Source organism: Rattus norvegicus, chromosome 5, assembly GCF_021556685.1.
Source record: "Rattus norvegicus strain SHRSP/BbbUtx chromosome 5, alternate assembly SHRSP_T2T, whole genome shotgun sequence".
In the NCBI taxonomy this organism is placed as follows: Eukaryota; Metazoa; Chordata; class Mammalia; order Rodentia; family Muridae; genus Rattus; species Rattus norvegicus.
Genome location: NC_141538.1, coordinates 3,106,338 through 3,130,429, shown reverse-complemented (window position 1 = coordinate 3,130,429; position 24,092 = coordinate 3,106,338). Strand labels below are relative to the sequence as shown.

General features: G+C 38.1%; 1 long non-coding RNA gene across 1 annotated transcript in view; it reads right to left on the bottom strand.

Moving 5' to 3' along the window:
• The window catches only part of LOC148005568 (uncharacterized), an 83,958-nt gene extending 68,443 nt beyond the window's left edge, over positions 1-15,515 (bottom strand). Inside the window, exons 1-2 of the long non-coding RNA XR_015620592.1 lie at positions 15,329-15,515; positions 9,230-9,295 (exon numbers count right to left, since the gene is read on the bottom strand). This is a non-coding gene — a long non-coding RNA (uncharacterized LOC148005568). The remainder of the gene's footprint in view (positions 1-9,229; positions 9,296-15,328) is intronic.
• Positions 15,516-24,092: the final 8,577 nt, after the last annotated feature.

The window sequence follows — 24,092 nt, the reverse complement described above, 5'->3', positions numbered from 1 at the left end:
CTGCATACAGGAAACGCACCCCAGTGACAAAGACAGACACTACCTCAGAAGAAAAGCCTCGAAAAAAAATTCTAAGCAAATCATTCCATGAAGCAAACAGGAGTAGCCATTCTAATATCAAATAAAATTGACTTTCAACCAAATATTATCAAAAAAAGATAAGGAAGGACACTTCATAATTGGCAAAGGAAAAATCTACCAAGATAAACTCTCAATTATGAACACTAATGCTCCAAATGTGAGGGCACACCCCCCATTAATAAAGGAAACTTTAATAAGCTCAAAGCACACAATGCAAATCACACAAAAATCTTGGGAGATTTCAACACCCCATTTTTAGCAATGGAGAGATCTTGAAGCAGTAAACAAAGAGAGATATAGTGGATCTAACAGAAGTTATGAACCAAATGGATTTAGCAGACATCAATAAAACATGTAATCCTAAAACACAATAATGTACTTTTTTCTGTGCACCTCATCATAGCTTCTATGAATTTGATCATATAATTGGTTACAAAACAGGCCTTAAGAGACACAGAAAGTTTGAAATAATCCCATGCATCCTATCTGATCACCATGGACTAAGACAGGTCTTCAATAACAACAAAAAACAACAGAAAACCAGCTTGTACATGGAAGCTAAACAATGCTTTACTCAATGATAACTTGGAAGAACTAGAGACATTAAAGACTTTTTGGAACTTAATTAACATGAAAGGACAACATACCCAACCTTATTAGACAAAATCAAAGCAGTCTTAGGAAAATTCATGGCACTGAGAGCTTCCAAAATGAAACTGGAGAGAGCAAAACTAGCACCTTGACATCACACATGATGTCTGAGGACAAAAAGAAGGAAATTCACCCAAAAGGAGTAAAGAGTAGAAAATGAATAATTCAGGGCAGAAACTGACCAAGTAGAATCAAAAAGAACTATACAAAGAATCTACAAAACAAGGAGCTGATTCTTTGAGAAAATCAACAGGATAGATAAACCCTTAGCAAGACTAATGAGAGAGCACAGAGACAGTATCCAAATTAACAAATTCAGAAATGAAACTGAATGCATAACAACAGAAACTGATGACATTCTAAAATTAATCAGATCCTACTACAAAAGCTTATACTCACCCAAACTGTAAAATCTGGATGAAAAGGACAATTATCTAGACAGATATCATGTGCAAAGCTAAATAAGGATCGGATAAACCATCTAAAATTCCCATAACCTATAAAGAAATAGAAGCAGTCATTAAAAATCTCCAAACCAGAAAATGTCCAGAACCATAAAGGTTTAGTGTAGAATTTCATCAAACCTTCAAAGAAGACCTAATACCAATATACTTCAAAATATTCCAAAAAATAGAAGTAGAAGGATCATTACTCAATTTGCTCTATGAAACCACAATTACGCTTACACCTAAACCACACAAAGATGCAAAAAAGAGAACCAATTTCCCTTAAGAATATTGATGTGAAAATACTCAATAAAATTCTCTCACACTGAATCAAAGAACACAACAAAAATGATCATCCATCATGGTCAAGTAGGATTCATCCCAGGGATGCAGGGATGGTTCAATAAATAAAATTCCAACAAAGCAATCCATTATGTAATCAAACTCAAAGGAAAAAAAAACACATAGTCATATCATTAGATGATGACAAATCATTTGTTAAAATGCAAACCCCTTCATGATAAAATTCTTGGAAAAATTGGGAATCAATAGCCCATATCTAAACATAGTAAAAGCAATATACAGCAAACCAGTGGCTAACATCAAACTAAATGGAGTGAACCTTGAAGCAATCCCACTAAAATCAGTGACTACACAAGGCTGCTCACTCTCTCCCTACATATTCAGTATAGTACTTAAAGTCCTAGCCAGAGTTAATAGACAAAAATTAAAGAGGTGAATGGGATACAAAATAGAAAGCAAGTCGTTAAAATATCACTATGTCCAGATTATATGCTAATAATTGAAGTGACCCCAAAATTCCACCAGAGAACTCTTACAGCAGAAAAACAACTTCAGCAAAGTGACTAGATATTAAATTAATTCATGAAATCATTACCCTTCGTCTACTCAATGGATAAGTGGAAAGAAATTGGGGAAATACACTCTTAGCCATAGTCACAAATAATATAAAATTCCTTGGGATGATTCCAGCAAAGCAAGTAAAACATCTGTATGACAAGAACTTCAAGTCTCTGAAGAAAGAATGCAAAGATCTAAGAATATGGAAAGACCACCATGTTCATGGATTGACAGTATTAATTTAGTAAAATTAGTAATCTTGCTGAAAGCAATCTACAGATTCAATGCAATTCCCATCAAAATACCGAGTCAATTCTTCTCAGAGTATGAAAGAATGTTTTGCAAATTCATTGGAATAACCAAATACCCAAGATAGGAAAACTATTCTAAATAATATAAGAACTTCTTGTATAATCATCATTTCTATCCTCAAGCTGTTTTACAGATCAATAGTAATAAAACACTTTTTGGTATTGCTTCCTAGACAGGCAGGTAGATCAATGGAATATAATTGAAGACCTAGAAATGAACACACAGATGTATGGTCAATTGATTTTTGAGAAAGGAGCTAAAAATTTTGCAATGGGGAAAAAAAACAGCGCTTTCAACAAATGGTGTTGACTCAACTGGATGTTGGCATGTACAAGAATGCAATTTTATCCATTATTATCTCCTTTTGCAAAACTCAAGTCCAAGGGGATCAAGGACCACCACATAAAACCAGATACATTCAAACTAATATAAGAGTGATTGGGGAAGAGCCATGAAGACATGGGCACAGGGGAAATTTCCTGCACATAACAACAATGACTTATTCTAAGATCAAGAATTGACAAATGGGATCTCATAAAACTGGAAAGCTTCTGTAAGTGAAAGGATACCGTCAATAGGACAAATTGCCTACCTACAGATTGGGAAAATATTTTTTTCCAATCCTACATTAGATAGATAATAATGTCTAATTCATTTAAAAAAAAAAACTCAGATTCCAAAGAAACAAACAATCCTATTAAAAATGGAGTACATAGCTAAACAAAGAATTCTCAACTAAGGAACATTGAATGGCTGAGAAGCACCTAAAGAAATGTTCAACATCCTTAGTCATAAGGGAAATGCAAATCAAAATGACCCTGAGATTCTACCTCACACCAGTCAGAATGCCTAAGATCAAAAACTCAGGTGGCAGTAGGTACTGGCCAGGATGTGAAGAAAGAAGAACACTCTCCCATTGTTGGTAGGATTTCAACACAACCACTGTGGTAATCATTCTGGAGTTTCCTCAGAAAGCTGGACATAGTACTCCCTGAGGACCAAGCTATACTACTTATTGATATATATCCATAAAATGCTCCAAAATATAACAAGGACACAGATTCCTCACTATTCCTGCAGGCTTACATAAAATAGCTAGAATCTTTGTCCCACAGTTATCTGGCAGTAACCAGGTATGTCTGACTCACTATAAGAATGGTTTTATGAAGGGGGAATAATATAGCCACAGGAGGAAATATAGAGTCAAAGTATGGGGCAGACACTGAAGGAAAGATGATCCAGAGACTGCCCCATGGGGTTGTGTTCAATATACATTTACCAAACCCAGTCACTATTGCACATGTTAAGAAGTCAATGCTGACAGTAGCCTCCAAGTGTCCTTAGAGGATCTGGCAGAGCCTAACAAACAAAAAATTAGATGTTACCAGTAAACCATTAGACTGAGAATATCGTCTTTAATGGAGGAGTTAGAGAAAGGAGTGAAACAACTATAGGGATTTGCAATGCCATTAAAAGAAGAATATCGACCAACCAGATCCCCCAGCGTTCCAAGGTATTAATTCATCAAAGAGTATGGATGAAAGACCCATGGATTCAGCCTCATATGTATGCATAAGATGGCATCGTTGGACATCAATGGGAGGAAATGGCCTTGGTAATGTTAAGGCTAGAAGCCCCAGAGTAGGGGAATGCCAGGGCTTGGAGGAGGGAGGGAATGGATAGGTGGTTTGAAGAGCATCTTCATAGAAGCAGCAGGAGGGGGAAAGGGATAGGTAGTTTCTGGTGGGGAAACAAGGGAAGCAGATAACATTTGAAATGTAAATAAAGAAAATATCCAATAGAAGAAAAAAATCTAAATCCATATCTAAACCAGTCACAGCCCCAAAGATTCAGCAATTGACACATGACTAACCATTTAATGAGTAATCATAAGTTTATCTTTGTAGGATGATGTCATACAGGTGAAGGCAGGTCCAAGATAGAACAAGGATGAGAAGGAAGGATAGGCATGGGCAGAAAAGCTTGAGGGAAGAGGAGGAGACTGGAACAGAAGGAGACTGGGGAAGAAGACATTGGGAGAACATCAAGGCTGAGGTTAAGTTTCCACTCTGTATATTTACAGGTTGTTACAAATGTTCTTAAGGGAAGGAAGTGTAAAGGGCTTTGTATGTTGAGGTGGGCAATTATATCTTATCAATTGGATCACAGGTTATTAGTGTTTTCTTTCTTGTTGCGAATTAAGTATAAAGAATATTTGGCGACTAGGACACTAAGCTGCCACAGAATTGAGATGTATATTTCTGGCATGGTGGCAGCCTGCCTTAGGAACTGGAGGGGTAGAGAGATTTATGCCATGCTCAGAGAGAGGCCAATGGCAGTGTGATATGGGATGGAACAATGCGGGTCAGAGGCTTTGCTGAATGGGATGAAGATATCAGTCAGATATCTTGGAGCACTGTGGTGCCACACCTAGTGGGGGTAAAGGACAGCTTGCATTTTAAAATTTTACAACAACATATCTTCACAGTTCTTGGATTTCCTTTAGAAAAAAATCTCAGAGCTCCCAGGACTAATCCACCAACCAAAGAATACACATGTAGGGACCCATGGCTCCAGCTGCATTGTCGCAGTCATTGCTTTATCTGGCTTCAATGGGAGGGGAGACCCTTGGTCTTGTGGTGACTTGATTCCTCAATATAGGGGAATAATAGTGCAGTGAGGAGGGCCTGGTTGAAGGGGTAGGACCACCCTCATAGAAGCAGAAGGAGAGGTATGGAATATGGGGTTTACAGAGGGGAAACTGAAAAAGGGAATGACAGTTGTAATGTAAATAAATAAAATAACTACCAAAAAAATTCCAACCAAAGAGTTATATCATGTAATGTCTGTCTTCGTTTTAAAGATTTGTTTTTATGTGTGTGTGTGTGTGTGCGCGCATGTGTGTGTCCATTTACGTGTGCATTTGCATGTATGTATGTTTGAGCATGAATGCAAACACATAATCCACGTGTGTAAAGTGGCCTCAGAGGTCAGTAGAGATATTTATATCCTCCCAGTAGGTGTCAGAGGTGGTTGTGAGCTGCCCATATGGATGCTGAAAACTGAAATCTTGGTTCCCCAGAAACTCAGATGTTTTGTTAAGTGCTGATGTGCTTTCCAGCTCCTGTCTCCACCTTCATGGTGGGCAGTAAGTATCCCTTAAGTTGCTCCCTTCTGACCTGCACTACTATAATTATCATCAGGCTCTTCATGAAAAAGCCTTGTGTCAAGATTCCTCATGGCTTCCACACTTCTCATACTGAGAACAGATTCCTGGAGATTTTCTGAACTCCCCCCCCCCATTCCCTCTCTCTCTCTCTCTCTCTCTCTCTCTCTCAGTGTGTGTGTGTGTGTGTGTATGTGTGTATGTGTGTGTGTGTGTGTGTGTGTGTATGAGTGTGTGTGTGTGTTGTTCTCTAGTATGTGTGCATATTTGCAAACAAATGTATACTGGCTAAAAGATAACCTCAGATGTTCCTCCTGGAAATCAACTTTATTTTTAATATTTTGTCCCTTATCAGCCTTAAACTTAACTAGTGAGGTTAGTCTGGCTGGCAAATGATTGAATGGATCATTTGACTCCATCATACCAGCACAAGAAATACAGTCTTGCAAAACTATGGACAGTTCTGCTTCCACCTCATCATACATTCTGGGGGATTGTATTCAGGTCTTTCTTCCTTCAAGAGAGTGCTTCACTGACTTAGCAAGCACACAAAACCATGCCCATATCATGGCCATTAATTCATTTTTTTAATATAAATGGCTTCATGTCACAATGAGCTAATAAAGGCATCGCGTGTATGAATTAGCAAACTCCATCAAACTGATTGTCCCAAGCTCTATACGTCTCAATGAACTTTTATACCATTGAACAAAAATTCTGAAGTGTGGACCTTCACTTTGTATTTTGTACTGTTATCACTAATTACATGTTAATGCCCTTCTCCACCACAAAGAAAAATAAATGACAAGGGATTTAATGCTAAAAACTAACGAAAAACTAGCTTTATTTCATCTTTACCACTCATAACTCATATATTTTTACTGCCAATCTTGTTTTTTCTAAATGTATAGCATCATGCACACATTTCTGTGTGTTTGTGTGTGTGTGTGTGTGTGTGTGTGTGAATGTTTGTACATATTATAGGCTAGATCAAAAATGAGGGGAAATGTGATTACTATTTTATTTATTTTTTCTGACTTGGGTCCCCTTCCTTAATATAGTACACTCTAAGTCTATCAAATTCCTGAAAATTTTGTGATTTCCCTCTACATAAAGCTGATTGGTAGTCTATTTTTACATATTTTCAATATTTCTTCATCTACAGATTTTAAAGAAAGTATCTTTTCCTTTAAGGCCCTCTTATGCCATGTGTGATATGTTGCACTGAAGCCTTTTAGTAGTCTTGAGTCTCTTTCTTCAAAATTTCATCCTGGGGAAAAGTATGTGTCAGTACCTTCATAACCAATTGTGGTGCTGCTCTTTTGCATTTTGTAGCAATAAGGATTAGGTAACTGCACAGTTTTCTGTTGGATTACATTCAGAGAAATCCTGGCCTGTAGATTCTGCATGCCTATATCCACAGGTGTAACTGAGTAGAATATTAAACATATTAATGACTTTATGTACTAAGCAAACATAGAGAGTGCGTAGGAAGGTGTGTAACACTCTTGTGTTTTTACATTTTCTTTGGATTGGAGGACAAGAAAAAAATTCATCCAAATAAGCTCCTGTAAAAAGTAATAGTAAATATGATATTGAAAAGCAATGTCTAAGCTATGAGATGGATTTGCTCATCTTAAAGGGCCAGTCCCCAGAAAGCACATAGTTCATCAAAAAAAAAAAAAAAAAAAAAAAAAAAACCTCAAGAATCCCAAGAGTTTCTCCAAGAATCGTCTCCAACACCACCCTTTAGGTCACTTTGAGGTAAGTCTGACTCTGAATATTGCTTGAGATGGAAGCAATGAAAAGAAAGTCAAGGGTAATTTATATCTGTGACTGATAACTTCCTGTTGCAGGGGACTCCAGCATGGACCACCTGCCTGGACCCCTCCCACTGATCAATAGCACCCAGAGATGCTTTATGCCAATACTTAAGAGAATACTGGCCAGGAAATGAGGGTTTCCACAAGCTCTGCAACCTCACCTTAAACATTCCTAACATTAACTACCAGTACTACAATGGTACTCTGTCAAGACTATCATCATCATCATCATCATCATCATCATCATCATCATCAACAACAACAACAACAACAACAACAACAACAACAACAACAACAATCCTGAAACACATAAGTGCAGTTGTTTAATCCTGATTTGCTGATTCTATTCCAATATTTGTATATGGAATGTCACCTGCTCTGGGTAGAAAGAAAAACAGGCAGGGCTTAGGGCATCTTCCAAAATTCACTAATGGGGTTTTGTGGTGGCTTTAGGACCTGTATATATATACATATGGGGGATATGACTTTTCATAGAAAGACTCATGTATATTTATGTCATAAACATTGTATCATCACATATAACTAGGTTAATAAATGGAGTTCCAAGAAGAAATACCGCTAGGTCATTTAAATGAGAAATGTCCCATAGTTTCTGGAACTTGGTATTTCAACCATAGCTGATGGCACTGTTGTGGGAGGTTTAGGATGTGCTGCAGCCTTGCATATCTCTTGGTGTGGGCATTAAGAGTATAAACCCTAAAGCTACTTTCCATTCTCTCTCTCCTTGATGCTGACTGTTGAGTGTGCTGGTATATTTCACCACCAGTGTGGACGTATTCCTCTAAAACTGTTACCACATTTAAACTCTCTTCTATAAGCTGTTTTTCACATGATGTTCTCTCACTTTTCTAAGTAACTAATACAGACTTCTAGTTTGGAAAATTGCTAATATCAAAGAAGCATGAAGGAAAGAAAAAACTTTCATGGGGGATAGGAAGATAGCTCACTTGATCAAATACTTGTCATCTAAGTAAAAGGGCTTTAGTTCAGTTCCTAAAACCCATATAATAAAAGCCAGATGTGGTGGCACATCCACATTGGGGAGATAAAATGTCAAGGAACATTGGATTTTACTGATGAAACATTATAGTTTACCTGGGATATTCAGGGCACTGAAAGTCCCTGTCTCAAAGAACCCAAGGCAGATAAGAGATGATGAGTGATTTCCAAGGTTTGTATTTGGCTCCACATGCAAGCACATCTGCATATGAACCTATAGTGTACATGTGCACACATGAACACACAAAAACAAAAAGAAAAGAGCGAAGCATTTCATCTTAGTTACTTTTCTCTTGGTATAAAAAATACCATAGTTAAGGTGATTTATAGGTAGAAGGGTTTATTTGTGGGTTATACATGTACAGGAATACGAATCCATTACAGTTAGTAGTATAATGGACAGAATAAGCCTGCTTGTGAAGAAGCTGAGAGCCAATATCCCAAAAGGTAAACAGATGGCAGAAAGAGTACACTACAAATGGTGTGTGCCTTTTGACAAGGTAAAGCCCAATCACAGTGACGTACTTCTTTTCCTAAGACAATATCAAGTAAGCTCCCCAAAAAGCCAGCACCAACAAGGGACCAAGTTTGCATATGCTTGAGATTATGGAAAACATCTCATTCAAACTACCACACAGGTGTGAACTATTTAATAAACAGATAATTTTTGATTGTGTGTTGTACTATTTGTGTTTATTTGGCTTATTACATGCATTTGGAAACTCTGATCCTTATTCTTGCATTACAAGTGTACTTAACTGTTATTTTCATTTGCTTCCATGGTCTCTGGAATGTAGTGATAGTAAAAAAGGAACAGAAATATTTGCATTGGTGAAAGTATTTGATCCAGATTACAGGTTACCACATACCAGCTGCTGCTCTTAGAAGGGCATAGAGTTGTCTTCTCATTGTCTTTTAAAATCCTCCCTCCTTATCTGTGGGAAATTAGAAGATCATTATTACTGGCAAGACACCTGCTTCACAAAAAAAGCCTGGAGTTTGCAGCAATCAGCAATGAGAGGTGCCTTGTAATTGGCTCATAAGAACAGCAAGGTATAGAAGCAGTTACGGCCTTCTCAATTTGCTTGTTTCATTAGTAGGAACTCATTAAAGATATAGGCAAATTAAAGTGTAAATAAGGAGTCTCATTCTCCATAATTACAACTGTATATCTACTGCTTGTTTCCAGCATTCAGATGAAACACTCACTGTACCCAGGCCATTTGAACAATGCTCTGTGGGTTTTCATAGTACACTTTGTCCATAAACCTCAGGACAGTTTTAGAAAATGACCTATATTCAGAACAATGTGGTATAAACTCCATAAATGTCAGTGGATCCAAGCCAGTATACACTGAATATGCTTAAATGGTGTTGCACCATTGAGTCCCATTCCTGAAGCCTCTTGGATACATAGCTCTAACTGGGTGATAAATGTAGGGTATCTTTGCACATTATTTTCCTGCAATGACAACAATTTGGAAGGAACCCAGAAAGATTGTTAGGGCTTGATGGCTCGCATACTAGCCAAAATAAAAAGAGCTTAAAGATGAATAAAGCCCTGCACCAAAATATGGTTAAACTGATGCCATTCTTTGACCTGTGTATGCATGAAACAAGAACAAAGAACAAGCATACACACATTCATACACACACTTGAAAAAGAACAGAAAAGAAAATTATCTATATTCTTAAATTGTTTTTTCTAAGGAGAGAAACCAACAAAATATATTCATGAAGATAATATACCAAATGAGAGAACGAAGTATGATTCCACCAAAGTCTATTGTGTGAAATCAGTGATGTTATTGGGCTTACTAATACAGAAAAAGACTGAGGGTTTACTTTTACCTCAAACAGCTACATTACTAAAATTCTTAGTTCAGTATAGAAGACATCATGGAAGTCACATTAAGGAGTCCAAATTACAATGAGCATTCCAGATTCTACATATGCTAGTATTGCTCAAGATCATTTGAAGGTGAATTAAGGTAAGACAGAGTGATGGCTAGACTTCTTGGTAAGGATTGTGAGAACTCCCCACTCTGTTCTCTAGAGTGGGGTGCCAATAGTTCCATTACAGTTATTATAGACCCAGCTATCCCAGTGATCTGCTCTTTAGGGACCTATGCTATTGGGCCAAGATAGTTGGGACTCTGAGATGGTAATTGTATAAGCATGTTATTTACAGAAGAAGTGAGGCATAGTAGAACGTATATTCTCAAAGGACTTGGAAAAAAAACAAAACAAAACAAAAAAACCCACTGTCATACCTGTTCTAATTACTTTCCTACAAATCCTACCACTTTTTAGAGGTGAATCCTTGTATTGCTTTGCATGTCACATTGTTGAGACAAAATGCTGGACAAAAGGCAAATTTAAATAGGACAAAGTGTTTATTTTGGCTCACAGTTGAGGGTTCATCATATCGTGGTGTGGAAGACATGGTAGCAGATGCATGAGGAAGTCATTTACTTTGAATCGATTGTCAGTAAGCAAACCAAGATGAATGCTGTGCTCAGCTTACTTCCTCCTTCTCATTCAGTTCAGGATTCCCATAGGTACAATAGTGTCCCCCACATTTGAGGCAGGTCTTTATGTGTCAGCTAATTTAATATGATAATTCTTCATATATGCCAGTTGGCTTAGTTCCAAGTGATTTTACATCCTGACACTTGGGCAATAGTAAGCAGGTCAAACCTTATCTCAAAGTTACACTATCTGCTACCATGTAACAAAGAAGAGACAGAGTGTATTTAGCCAATCTCCAGACATTAGCATAAGTAATACCATGTTAGAGCCATAATTATGACTTTTAAAATCCAGGCCCCAATACCTGCTAAAATGAAAACAAAGACAGGATTCATCCAAGACCTAGCCCATATTTCCAAGAAAGTCCCTAAATGTACTAACCTTTGTTATTTGCTTCTGTATTTCTGTTTCTTGCTACCTAAAGTGTGACAAACAGGGTCTGGTTTTATGCATAAAAGAAAAAAAAAGTTTCAAAGGTTCCAGGATTCCTGATTTAGACAAGTTCTTCTATGAGCTACAGGCCAGCAATAAGTACTTTATTCTTTTTTTTCTCTAGCCAGCTTTAAGAGAATGGTTGAGTGGTCTCTTTTGGGATCCCTTCACAATGCTCTGCAAAAAACGGTAAGATCCCCAGAGACTGAGATGATGCTGGGATACTGGGTATCTTAAATTACCTCTGGATCTAAAATAGAGAGAAATCAGAAAGTTCCTTGGGGAAGCACACCCTGAGATGTTTAAGGGTTCCACAAACTTTTCTGACTTCAAGTCCAGACTACCCACCCCTCTACCCTAAAATAAAAAATAACAGTAAGACATGTAAAACTGTCATATTTGAATGATATTTATGGTGCCTTCTTAACAGGACACATATTAAAGAGTGGACATAACCCCAATTCTAGTGTTCAAGATCCAATATCAGTGGACTGTGTGGTTTACGTTTGTGGGGTGGCCACCTCTGGCTATCTTTACACTTTTCTTGACTGTATTTCTCTCTGTGTGTTGGTCAGTTTCATTTTTGGTTAAAGAACCAAATCTAAAATAAGAGGAGTAAGCAATCCAAGGACCACTGTCAAAGGCACCAACTCTGCCCATAAAGTCGTGTACTACTTCTGGTAAGCTCATGATCCTCCCTATGGTAGAGAGAGAGAGAGATTGCACAGTCAAGGCTGGCTTAGTAAAGCACAACCAAAAAGGATTTTACAGAAAAGGATTTCTCACCCAGAATACTCCAGATCTTCTGTGAGATAGATTGGTCCTCCATTGAAGTCAGTTAGCCATTGAAGAAACTCTGGATTGCCAGATGATTCAGGCCATTTAGAACATGGGGACTAGAGGCCCAACCCACGCAGTTTCTGTATTTTGACCAGTGGATTTCTCTAGTGCAAAACTGACCTCCCTGACTGAAAACCTGTGGCCTCATGTACCTCAATCCTTTTGATTTGCCAAGAAACAGAGCAACACAGAATTCAGACTGTTCTCTCCGTACCCCTGGAAGAAGTTATATTTTCTCCTCCCTGTGGCCCAGCATAGGACCAGTCATGTTTTGGAAAAGAATAATAGCTCTCCTGTCCAAGACTTTGCAGGAAGAAGTAGCCTCCTGTACCTGAGGCCCCTCTCCCCTCCACATACAAAGAGTGACTCTGAATATGGGGTCTTTTAAGAATATCCCTGTAGTCATCTCTGGATGGCTTAACTGTCAAGAAGAATCAATTCTGTACAAATATAATTCTCAAAGTTGGACTTAGAGTCCACTAATGTGATTTTAGTAGAAAAGTGAGTGAGGGAGAGGGAAAGCGAGGGGGAGAGGGAGGGGGAGAGAGAGGGGAAGAGGGAGGGGGAGAGGGAGATTAACATATGAAATAATTCAGTTGGGAGAGACCTAAGCTGAAGCTACGAGGCATTTTTGAAAAAAACAAAAGTGTGGTGCATAATATAAGGTAGATGTTATGTAAATGACATAGAAAGATTCAGGACTCTTGTACCCTGTACATTTTACAGTATCACATTTGTTCCAGCTTTCTAGAAATGCCTTTCATGTCCTGAGAAAAATTTCTCTATTTCTTTTACTATCAGGTATCATTGTTTTAATTATTTTTTCCAAAACACAAAATCCTAGAAATATAACCTCATGTCCTCTTAATACAGACCCATGTCCATAAATGAGCTTCTTGGAAACAATCCAGGACCACCTTTATGCTTCCTGATTTCGGAAATCTCTGGCTGGGAATGCAGAACTACATTTCTTATAAGTTCTGATGTAGGTATTGAAATGGTTTGGTCAGAATTTTAATAATATCAAAGGGATTATAATGCTGAGGGCCATTCTAACAAGGTTGTAAATCAACAAATATTTTCAATACACTGGCAGCACAACATAGATGGGTTACAAAAAAGCAGGGAAATCTCTGCTGAAAGCCAGAGATGCTGTCTAGTGACATTTTCTTTCTTCCCTCCTTCCTTTCTTTCTTCCTTCCTTTCTTTCTTTCTTTCTTCCTTTCTTCCTTCCTTCCTTCCTTTCTTTCTTTCTTTCTTCCTTTCTTTCTTTCTTTCTTTCTTTCTTTCTTTCTTTTTTCTTGCTGGATGCTACAGTCTCTGTTCACACATTCCAAAGAATTCAACAAAAACTCATAGCAGGTCAAAAAAATTGATGATAAATGGACATCCTGCTAAAAATTACTAAATATAACATGTAAGGAGTATGAATATTTTAAAAAGAGTAAAAAATATCTTTCAAGCATCAATAAAAAGCTACTCAACTAACCATGCTCCCTTGTTATCTTGGTCATCATTAAATATTAATCTACTAATTTTACCTTGCAAAGAATGTTATAGGAAACATATGGACACACGATGGTGTAGTCTCCAGTACCTCAACAAAGAGACATTGTCCTAAATTCTTTTAGAAGCCTGGTTTCTAGAATAATAATTCTATAAAAATATTATCTCAATTTAGACCTGTTTCCCTAGGTTTGCTCATGCCACATGTTGTCTAGAATGACTCCATCCAAATTACCAGTTTTATGTCAACTTTCTGTTACCAATATTATACCTTTTTAACCATATCCAATAACTTAAAAGCCAATAGTCCATAACCAAGGCATGTAGAGCATATTTATACATTTAAAACCAATCAGAAACAAAATTGAAGTGGCTACACATGTCTTTAATATTTAGACCAAGCACCATTTTTACCCTTTTAGCTATGATGTTAAGAGAAGCACCTTGTCACCTGTTGAGTCTAATAATCAGCTCATGTAGACGCTTACCCCTGGGCAGCTTCTCCAGCTGACCTAGACTCTTGGCTACAGGTGTAGGGCTCTAAAGGCCGATTGAAACTGCTTTTTATTCATTTGTTCCTTTTTGAAACGAGTTAAAACCAAATCAAGGTGTGAAAGACCAGCAGATAAAGTTTTTACCATTTTCTCTTTTGAAGATGAAACATAAAACATTTAAGCAACAAGAAACAAAAACCACAGACATAAACTGACAAACATGGACAGCTTGGTGCACCAAGGACAGACAATAGACAAAGGGGAAAAACTAGATGGTGTCCCGTCAAGGGGATCCAGATTCCAATAGGAGTCAGCAGAGAGGTAGGATTTCCCCTTTCCCACCACTTCCACGGTGACCATCCACTCAAGTGGAGTTGATATGGACGATGGATTGTCTCAATTCCTGGATTGTCCATCAATGTGTTGAAACCAAATTCCTGTAAGATACTGAGATATATTACGGGATATCTGAGCAGCACGACTGACATTCACAAATGGTATGGAAGTGAAACACAGCCCTGAATATTTTTACTCACAACCCAATTACATTAACTCCATCAAGCTGTGCATGGGCGTTGAGAAGTCCTTTTGTTTGATTCTCCAGAGTAAATTTTTCAGGCGGTCTACCTCTATCAAATCTGATCAGTATGACTCTTTGAAGCTCTTCTTCATAGCGAGCTGCCTCATCTTCTAAATCCTCTTCCTCAGAGGAGTCAAGCTCGTCTGTCTCTGAGCTATCAAGCTCTAAAGCCTCTAACTCCTTTCCCAGATAAAGGCTTCTCCTTTACAAAACTTTTTTCTCCTTTCTCTGTTTCTCTCCCAGGGCGTTCTTTTCCCAACCTCTCGCTCCCTCAGATCTGAAGTCTTTGGAAGGGTCTTTTTGCTTATATTTATCTTTTCTCTTTGAGCTCTTTAATTTTTTTCGCTCTGTTTCTGACATGCTGCCTTGTAACTCCCCTAGCACTCTCTGTCCTGCTATTACAGTTGGGCGGCTCCCATTTTCTAGGCATGACTTCTGACATTGTCTAGCAGCAGCCACAAAATCAAAAACCAAAAGAGAAAGCATGAAGGCAGCCAAAACGATAACAAAAACTTCCGCACCATCTTCCCAGCGGGGGAGAGAAGTGGAACAGATCAAGACCAAGCATATCTTTCAGAGCTTACCTTAAACACTACAGTTCTGGATTCTCTCCCTGGACGGAGGACCACTCCTCGGTGCCTGGCGATGGTGTGGCGTTTTTTTCCTGGGTTTCAGCACCAGATGTCCCATGCTATCTCGCCAGCAAGAACACGTGGGGACACACGAATCCTTCTGCAGCAAAAACGTTTATTGTATCTTAAAGAGAGGGCCCGGGGCGCCAGCATAGCACGGCTTATATACACCCTAGCGCGGTGCATCCACACATGATTATCCATGATCTCATAGGCACGCCCCGGAGTGGGCAAAGACCTGGCACGAAGGCACTCTTGAACATGTGCACACAGTTAACTTCCTGAAAGGAAGTTGGCTGGCGCGGCGAAGGCCAGCACCATCTAGTAATGGCAAAAGCTATCCCGGCTTTCCATGTGGGGCGCAGTGGAAGCCAGCGCCATCTTGTGGTGACAAATGTTATTGCGGCTCTCCACAGATAATGGTTACAGAGATGACTCAATTGATAAAATAATATTCATATGTAAAAACCTGAGTCAATTCCCAGCACTTATGTAAACACACAGGCACAGGCATGGTAGCTTATCCTTATAACCACAGTGCTGGAGAGGTAGATTCATGGTAACCTCTGAAGCTTTCAAGTTAGGCAGTCACAGGGAGAAACCTTGCCTAAAAAATAAAGGGGGCATGGAGAGTATAGGTAGATATTGACAGAAAACAAAACCTGAGATTGACCTCTATCCTCTGAAAACTCCCCAACACACACACACACACACACACACACACACACACACACACAAATTTCAACAATAAAAATAGTTAAATGCACTCAGATATTTCATAATCAGAAAAAAAGAGCAACCATGAAAATTGATCTTCCAGAGTTACTTAGGCACAGAAGTATGCTGATGTGACGTTTAAAAGCAATTTAGCAAAATGTATTTCATTGTGTTAGTTGTGTTTGTAATGAAAAAAAATAGGCATCCTTCATTTGTAGAAGGAATCAACTACTGTATTGAAAACAAGGACATAAAAAATCAAGTATGTATCCTTTTATCATATTCAAGTTATGCCTCCATGATCACAAATACTACTTAAGGGACATTTAAAGCAAAAAGGACTATACAAAGTATCAGAAAAACCAGGAGCTATATCTTTGAGAAAATCAAAAAGATAGATAAATGCAGACTATCCAGAGGGCACACAGAGTATATCCAAATAAACAAAATCAGAAATGCAAAGGGAGCCATAAAAAACAGAATAAGAGTAAATTCAAAAAAATCACCAGATCCTACTAGAAAAGCCTATATTGAACAAAAATGAAAAATCTGACTGAACTGGACAATTTTCTAAACAAATACAAGGTAACAAAGTTAAATCGGGATCAGATAAACCATCCAAACAATCGCATAACTCCTACAGAAATACAAGGTATTTTTAAAAGTCTCCCAACTAAAGGAACACAGGACCCCATGGCTTTACTACAGAATTCTATTATACCTTCATAGAAGACCTCATACCAACACTGTACAAACTATTCCACAACATAGAAACAGAAGGTACACTTCCCATTCCTTCTATGAAGTCACAATTAAACTTATACCTATACCACACAAAGGGCCAGCACAGACAGAGAACTTCAGATCAATTTCCCTTAGGAATATCAATGCAAAAATACTCAACAAAATTCCCTCAAACCTAATTCAAGAACACATCAAAAGGATCATCCATCATGATAAAGTAGGCTTCATCCTAGGGATGCAGGTGCGGTTTAATAGTCAGAAATGCATCAACATAATCCACTATGTAAACAAAATCAAAATGAGAAAAAAAACCATGATCATTTCATTAGATGATGAGAAATTGTTTGACAAAGTACAGTACCTTTTCAGGATAAAAGTCCTGGAAAGATCAGGCATTCAATGCTCATAGAGAAACATAGTAAAAGCAATATACAGCAAAGGAGTAGCCAACATTAAACAAAATGGAGAGAAACTTGAAGCAATCCCACTAACATCAGGGACTAGACAAGGCTGCCCCCTCCCTCCGTATTTATTCAGTGTAATTCAGTGTAGTCCTAGCCAGAACAATCAGATAATGAAAGGACATCACAGGGAAAAAAGTGGAAATAAAGAACTCAAATATTACTATATGCAGATGATATGATAGTCTACACAAATGATGCCAAACGTTCCACTAGAGAATTAATAAACCTGACAACCAACTTCAGCAAAGTGATTGGGTGTAAAATTAACTCAAACAAATCAGTTGCCTTCCTATATTGAAAGGATAGACAGGCTGAGAAAGATGTTGGGAAAAGATACCCTTCACTACAGTCACAAATAATGTAAAATACCTCGGTGTGGCTCTAACCAAACAAGTGGAAGATTTGTATGACAAGAACTTCAAGTCTTTGAAGAAAGAAATTGAATAAGATCTCAGAAGACAGAAAGATCTCCCATGCTCATGGATTGGGAAGCTTAATATAGTAAAAAATGTCCATTTTGCCAAAAGCAATCTACACATTCAATGCAATCACCATCAAATTTACAACTCAATTCTTCTAGAGTTAGAAAGAGCAATTTGCAAAATATTTTGGAATATCAAGAACCCAGAAGAGAGAAAACTGTCCTCAACTATAAAACAACATCTGGGGAAATCACCATCCTGACCACAAGCAGTAATACAGAGCAATAGTGACAAAAACTGTATGGTACTAGTAAGAGGCAAGCAGGTAGATCAGTATAATAGAATTGAAGACCCAGAAATGAACCCATACACCTATGGTCACTTGATCTTTGACAAAGGAAAAGAAACCATACATTGTAAATAAAATATCATTTTCAACAATTGATGCTGGTTCACCTTCAACATGTAGAAGAATACAAGTTGATCCATTCTTCTCTCACTGTAGAAAGCTTAAGGCCAAGTGGATCAATAAAGTCCAAATAAAACCAGATACATTCCAACTAATAGAAGAAAACATGGGGAAGAGTCTTGATCACATGGGCACTGGGGAAAATTTCCTGAACAAAACACCAATGACTTATGCTGTAAAATCAAATATAAACAAATAGGATCTCATAAAACTGCAAAGCTTCTGTAAAGCAAAGGGCACTCTCATACGGACAAAATGGCAACCAACAGATTGGGAAAATTTCTTTGCCAATCTTATATCTGATAGATCATCTAATATCCAAAATATACAAAGAACTCAAGAAGTTAGACTCCAGAGAGCCAAATAACCCTATTAAAAATGGGGCACAGACCAAAGAAAGAATTCTCAGGTGAGTAAAATCGAATGGCTGAGAAATACCTAAAGAAATGTCCAACATTCTTAGTCATGAGGGAAATGCAAATCAAAACAACCTTGAGATTCCGCCTAACACCAGTCAAATTGGCTAAGATATGAAATTCAGGTCACAACAGATGCTGGGGAGGATGCAGAGGAAGAGGAACATTCCTCCATTGTTGGTGGGATTGCAGTCTTGTACAATTACTCTCAAAATCAGTCTGTAGATTCCTCAGAAAATTAGGTATTTCAAAATCTGAGGACCCAACTATACCTCTCCTGAGCATATAACCAAGAGATGCTAAAACATAAAACAAAGACACATTTTTCCACTATGTTTGAAGCAGCCATATTTGTAATAGCCATAAGCTGAAAAGAACCCAGATGCCATTCAACAGAGGAATGGTTACAGAAATATGGTACATCTAGAAAATGGAGTACTACTCAGTTATCAAAAACAATAATGACTTCATGAAATATAGGCAAATGGACTGTACTAGAAAATATCATCCTGAGTGAGGTAACCCAATCACAGAAAACCACACATGGTATGCACTCACTGATAAGTGGATATTAGCGCCAAAGCTCAAATTACCCAAGATACAATCCCCAAAACACATGTAGCTGAAGAAGAAGGATGACCAAAGTGCAGATGCTTCACTCCTTCTTAAGAGGGGGAAAAAGAGAATGAAGGAATGGCCATTCAGAGCCTGCCCCACATGTGGGAAAAAAATATACATATATATCCACCAAAGCTAGATAATATTGATGAAACTAAGACATGCACGTTGGCAGGAGTCTGATATAGCTGTCTCATGAGAGACATGGCCATAACTTGTCAAATACATAGGTGAGTGCTAACACCAAACCATTGAACTGAGAACGGTGTCCCCATTGGAGGTATTAGAGAAGAGATTGAAAGAGCTAAAGGGGCTCTCAGCCCCATAACAACAATCCCAACCAACCAGAGCTCTTAGGAACTAAACCACAACTCAAAGACTACACATGGACAAACTCATAGCTCCAGTGTCATATGTAGCAGAGGATGGCCTTGTTGTGCACCAATGGAAGGAGAAGTCCTTGGTCCTGCCAAGGCTTGACCTCCCAGTGTAGGGGAATGTCAGGTGGGTGTGTGAAGGAATGATAGTTGTGGAGGGGGAATACCCTTATAGAAGGAGAGAGTGATGGGATATGAGGCTTATGGCTGGGGAACTGGGAAAGGGAATGTCATTTGAAATATAAATAAAAATATCCAATAAATATAATCTGCTGGAGCTGAAAAAAAATTCTAAGTTCAGAAATTACCTAAGGGACTGTCCCAGTAAAACGTCTACCAGCCTTAAACTATGTATATTCCTTCATAACGTGGATGCACCCTAAATGTCATGCAACAGATCAAAATAATTTAAGACTAGCATTCACAAAGGTAACTAGTTATAGGTGTGTCTTCTCCTGGATTCAAATAAAATAATAAAAATAAATACAGGATAATCAGAGCAGGTTTAGCAGTGGATAGGAAAAGAAGAAAGAAAGACTGTTAACTGGATGTGAGAAGTATAGTGTCATTGTTAAAGTGTATTCGCTATACTGATTTGCTGTCCTGATCAGCATTAATTATCTATTTAACATGACCTAGAGTCATCTGAGAGGATAGCATTGATTGACGGGTGGTCTAAATTAGATTGGGTGGCCTCTCATCATCTCCATAGGGGACATTCTTATTTGTCAAGTGCTGTGTTTGGGTAAAACCCACTGTGGCATTGTAGATTGCTATACAAGCAGTACTAGCTGTATAAGAAGGCTATTTAAGCATGAGCAAACAAGCCAGATAGCAACATCTTTCTCAGTGGTTTGTACTTCCAGCTGCTGCTTTAGGTCCTGCTCTGACTTTACTTAATGATGAACTCTGCTGTGTAAGAATAAACCAGATAAATCCTTCCCTCGTCAAACTTGATTTTGGTCTGAGTGTTTTATTACAACATTAAAACCATACCAGAACATACACTGAGGTAATTCATGAGAAAATATTGGAATGGTAGGATTTACTCTTAGTACAGGTGTACGAAGATTGGCCAACAAACCAGGTACATTCCATTTCAGAGTAAGTCTTTTTTTTTCTGAAAAAAAGAGATCTTTAAACTGAAGCAATGGGAATTGGAAAGGACACAGATAAATTGACCCCACCATGAAAGAAAGTGAAGGACAAATCCACATACAGGTGAGGTTTGAAGAGAAAATTAAAAAAAGAAATATAAAAATTGCTAGGTAATATAATTAGGAATATTTTTCTCAAACAAATTTCCTCCTTAATAAGTTATTAAGGTGTGGGTATTTTCAAGAAACCTGGGAGGAGGCTATCAAGGGAAGTTAGAATACCTCCTAAAATGCACATATACAAGGACAAATAATCTACTTAATTCTATTTTTATACAGAGTCTATGTACATATTGCTGTCTCTCCTGGAACTATGTAAAACAGGCAGAGCAAATATGCTTGTCTGAAGGGTAAAGGTACATGCCACCATACCCATTTGCCTCCAATTGTTAATACAATTGTCACACACAGCCATACCCTCACCCAGAAGCTTGGTGACAGAATAATGAGACTTAAACTGGTGGATAAAGGTAAAGGCTTCTTGATCTGTTAATCTTTTCCTGAAGTTTGGGTCTGTAAGTCTTCTTACCTAGAATAACATAGCATCACAGATTGTGTCTCACAAGGCTTTAAATAAGGAAAGTGGCATGATTCACAGGTATTGCAGAAAGAGCATAATTGCATCTATTATATATGAAGCATGATTTTTCCAAAGGTTAATGAATAATGGTATTTTTTTTCATGTTTATTAACTTGGATATTTCTTATTTACATATTATTCCATTTCCTGGTTTCCTGGCCAACATAGCCCTAACCCCTCCCCCTGCCTTTCTCTACAGGTGTTCTCCTCCCTAACCTCCCCCCATTATCGCCCTGCCCCCAGAACAATCACGTTCACTGGGGGTTCAGTCTTGGTAGGACCAAACGCTTCCCCTTCCACTGGTGCTCTTACCAGGCTATTCATTGCTACCTATTCACTGAGGTTAGAGCTCAGTGTCAATCCATGTATAGTTTTTGGGTAGTGGCTTAGTCCCTGGAAGCTCTGGTTGGTTGGTATTGTTGTTCACATGGTGTGTCAAGCCCCTACAAGCTCTTTCAGTCCTTTCTAAGATTACTTCAACGAGGGTCCTGTTCTCAGTTCAGTGGATTAATGATGGCATTCGCCTGTGTATTTGCTGTATTCTGGCTGTGTCTCACAGGAGAGATCTACATTCAGTTCCTGTAGGCCTGCACTTCTTTCTTCATCCATCTTATCTAGTTTGGTGGCTGTATGTATGGGCCACTTGTGGGGCAGGCTCTGAATGGGTGTTCCTTCTGTCTCTGTTCTACACTTTGCCACCCTATTCACTCTCAAGAGAATTCTTGTTTGCTTATTAAAGAAGGAGTGAAGTGTTTGAATTTTGGTCATCCTTCTTGAGTTTCATGTGTTCTGTGCATCTAGGGTAATTTGAGCATTTGGGATAATATCCAGTTATCAATGAGTGCATACCATTATGTTTTTCTGGGATAGGGTTACCTCACTCAGGATGATATTTGCCAGTTCCATCCATTTACCTATGAATTTCATAAAGTCATTGTTTTTGGTAGCTGATTAATATTCCATTTTGTAGATGTATCATATTTTCTGTATCTATTCCTCTGTTGAAGGGCATCTGGGTTCTTTCCAGCTTCTGGCTATTATAAATAAGGCTGCTATGAACATAGTGGAGCAGCGTCTTTGATATATATTGGGACATTTTTAGGGTATATGCCCAAATGAGGTACAGCTGGGTACTCCGTTAGGTCATTATTAAGTTTTCAGAGGAACCTCCAGACTGATTTCCAGAATGGTGGTACCAATCTGAAATCCCAAAAAATCTCACCATATCCTCGCCAGCATATGCTGTCACCTGAGTTTTTGATCTTAGCCATTCTCACTGGTGTGAGGTGAAATCTAAGACTTGTTTTGATTTGCATTTCCCTTATGACTAAAGATGTTGTACATTTCTTTAGGTGTTTCTTAGCCATTCAGCATTCCTCAGCTGGGAATTCTTTGTTTTCCTCTGAAAATAATTTTTAATAGGGTTATTTGTCACCCTGCAGTCTAACTTCTTGAGTTCTTTGTATATTTTGGATATAAGCCCCCATCAGTTGTAGGATAGGTACAGCTCTTTTCCCAATCTGTTGGTGGCCATTTTGTCCTAACAACAGTGTCCTTTGCCTTACAGAAGCTGTGCAGTTTTATGAGATCCCATTTGTCTATTCTTGATCTTAGAGCATAAAACATTGGTGTTTTGTTCAGGAAATTTTCTCTAGTGCCCATGTGTTCGAGATTCTTCCCCAATCTTTCTTCTATTAGTTTGAGTGTATCTGCTTTGATGTGGATGTCTTTGATTCACTTGGACATATAGCTTTGTACAGAGTGATAAGCATGGACCGATCTGCATTCTTATACATACTTACCTCCAGTTGAACCAGCACCATATTCTGAAAAATGCTATTTTTTTAATTGGATGGTTTCGGCTGCTTTGTCAAAAATTAAGTGACCACAGGTGTGTGGGTTCATTTCTGGGTCTTCAATTCTATCGGACTGGTCTATCTATCTGCCTCTGTACAAATACCATGCAATTTTTATCCCTATTGCTCTCTAATTCTGCTTGAGTTCAGGGAGAGTGATTCCCCCTAGAAGTCCTTTTGATGTTGAGGATAGTATTAGCTATCCTGGGTTTTTTGTTATTCCAGATGAATTTGCAAATTTTTCTGTCTATCTCTCTAAAGAATTGGATTGGTATTTTGATGGCGATTGCAATGAATCTGTGGATCACTTTTGGTAAAATGACCATTTTTACTATGTTAATCCTACCAATCCTTGAGCATGGGAGATCTTTCCATCTTCTGAGATCTTCAAATTCTTTCTTCAAAGGCTGGAAGTTTTTATAATACAGAACGTTCACTTTCTTGGTTAGAGTCACAATGAAGTATTTTATATTATTTGGGACTATTGTGAAGGGTATAATTTCCCTAATTTCTTTCTCCGCTTGTTTCTTTTTGTGTAGAGGAGGGCTACTGATTTATTTTACTTAATTTTATACCCAGCCACTATGCTGAAGGTGTTTCTCCGACTTAGTAGTTCTCTGGTGGAACATTTGGAATCACTTAAATATACTATCGTATCATCTGCAAATAGTGATATTTTGATTTCTTCTTTTCCAATCTGTATCACTTTGATCTCCTTTTGTTGTCTGATCGCTCTGGCTAGAACTTCAAGAACTATATTGAATAAGTAGGGAGTGAGTGGGCAGCCTTGTCTAGTCCCTGATTTCAGTGGTATTGCTTCAAGTTTCTCTCCATTTAGTTTAATTTTAGCTACTGGTTTGATGTATATGGATTTTATTATGTTTAGGTATGGGCCT